The sequence below is a fragment of the Trachymyrmex septentrionalis genome, unplaced genomic scaffold (genome assembly GCF_001594115.1).
Source record: "Trachymyrmex septentrionalis isolate Tsep2-gDNA-1 unplaced genomic scaffold, Tsep1.0 scaffold9, whole genome shotgun sequence".
NCBI lineage: Eukaryota > Metazoa > Arthropoda > Insecta > Hymenoptera > Formicidae > Trachymyrmex > Trachymyrmex septentrionalis.
Window position 1 is genome coordinate 3682738 of NW_017306091.1, and position 2740 is coordinate 3685477.

Below are 2740 nucleotides of genomic sequence, written 5' to 3' on the forward strand. Positions count from 1 at the left end.
AGATAGATAGATAGAAATTAGGACGCGATTCGTCATCGAAATTATTTATGCATTTTGAGCATTATTTAAAAAGCCTGTAAATTCTTATAAATAAATTTTGATATTTACACGAAAAAGTTTATAGAATAGATTTCATTTATATTTGCACTGTTCAGATTGTTTATCTCTTCTAGTAAGTTAATCGCTTAAAATCATTTAATTGATGGTATAATTCCTTCATTTATAATTTTTATGAATCTCATTATAAATTTTTTCGTAAATCGATTAACTAAACTGCGACACAAGATAAAATTTAATCTATTTTTTTAATTCAATTGATTTAGGAAATATTATTTTGTTACTAATAAATTCCAAACCAGAATGAAGTTTAAATAGAGATCACTTTATATTCTGGAAAATCGAGTAACTATAAAATCATAAATCACAACGAATGACGTTGTCATAACCATTGAATGTCATCGCCTTAGAAAATCGTCCAAGTATTAAAATCATTTAAAGTCAGTCTTCTGGGTGGCCATTGCTTTGCTATTGCGTTCTTAATGTTATGCGGACCATGCAGCTGTACGAAGAATTTCCCCAATTAGGCTTGACACGAAAAAACTTTATTGTCGAGGAAAATCGGCAAAAAAAGAACCATAAATTATAAATATCTTCTCCACCATTCTCGTCCAACCTATTCGACTGACTGTAAGTATCTCGTCCAAAAAAAAATGAATATACTTTTAATTAAGATCGTAGTTGAACAAGACAATAAATTACATGTAACAACAGCAGTATAATCATATACAATTTACAAATGTATATAACTTTAGTGCTATCATTACATATAATTAATCACATTCAAGAAATATCGCACGGAATAATACAATCTTATTTATAATAAAAATAAGTTGTAATATTAATTATATAATAAATTATTAAACTTTTTTTAGCTCACATATACTAATTAGAAAATTCTTAATTATTTTAAATAAAATAAGAATTGTGAAAATAAAATTTTTATTAACATTTTTGATAGTTAAATGAACAGTCTTTGAAATAGATAGATCGTAAAATAGATTTCTTATTAGAGGACTGAGATGGACTAATGTTTCTTGAAAGATCTGAATTTTCTTGATTTCGGTAAACCTAATAGTACCCTTAAGTGATGTCAAAGGGACCATCCCAAACATGAAAAAGTTGCTTTTGCGGCCCTTCGTGCCGATACGGTGGTATAGATCATCGGGTGTCGCTCTGTTTATACCACAGACAACCAAATTATCGTTGCCGGCTCCTTGGAAGTGCAGGACTTCTATAAAAGACCTAACAATAAGAACGGACGGGGAAAAAAGGAGGGGCGCAATATACCTGGACCCAAGTCATTTTAAATTGCCAGCCATTGATGTCACCGCGAATGCACAACCAAATGTCTCGTGTCTTGTTATACCTAAATATTTGACCTATTTACAGCGCATTATTTGATAAATCTTCAATATTATGGTGGGTCGAGGTGCAAGACACGAGTATTTTTATTGGCAGTTCTCGCAATTGGATGTAAAACTCTGGAACTAAATATTATTTATGACATATTTTACAATCGTACCTTGTCCGCGTCTTGTTACGAGACAATATACATTGTACATTTCCATCATACCATGTTTCGTATTCTAAAAATATCGATATATTAAAAAAATAAGTACAATCATTCTCCAAAATCTTCATCATAATTTTAATAAACAAATTTGTCTTTTTAATCAAAAATGAAATTTCTAATATAAAGTATTATCTACATTTATATAATAATAAGATAAATCTGATAAAATATTTTTTTTTTTTTATAAAACATGATTTTTTGAATAGTCGCCACATGAATATGTTCGTCCGGAAAAAAACGTTCGATCTGATCGAAACTGATCGTCGTGCAGCTGTAAGGGGAAAAAAATAATCGATTTATACCTGAGACTCTGAGGTAATCGAGACTGCCAACCATTAATGTCACCGCAAAGAAAGTTCCGACAGTGTTTGCACTCTGCACCATCCGGGGTGTGTCTTCGGCGCAGCGCACAGTTATCTGTCCCCTACCTTCGAGAGGGTCCTATCGATCCCTATCTCGCGACACCGTGACATCCTTCTCTTGATCCGCCGACACCGGCCTCGCCGACACCGATATCTTCAATTCCTCTCTTCGGCATCCCCGAAGGCCGAGCCACCCTTCGTCACAACCGGTCCGCGACTCGCTCTTCAATCCTCACGAGACCGCCATCAGGATGTCTCATTTTCAGATTGTCTCGTTTCAATTCTCCGGCCGTTTACCGGACGGATCATCAAGACGTACATACCAGCGAAAGAATCACACGGCGAAAAAAGATTTACTCCCGCAAACGAACTGAACATTTTAATATCGTCACATCGCGAGTGATTTAGATGAAGTCAGATCACTATACTCGTAAATTAATAAAAGCAGAATTGAAAAAGAGATTCTATTCAGCTTCGATTTTTTTTCCTTTTATTCAGCAGCAACAAAGCTGCGTTATCCTATTTTATCCAATCCTATGTATTATTGCGGACGTCATAAATTGTTATTCTTATCATTCTTCTCGAAAACAGATTTGAAAATTTCCAATTTTCACAATCCAACTCGTTCTCGCGATCGCGTGTCCTTCAACGTGACAATCTCGATACGCGACGTAGTCCCCAGACGGGGACTATCCAAGGGCAAAGTGCTAATATCGCTTATACATATCGCGTCCGAGATCGAAAC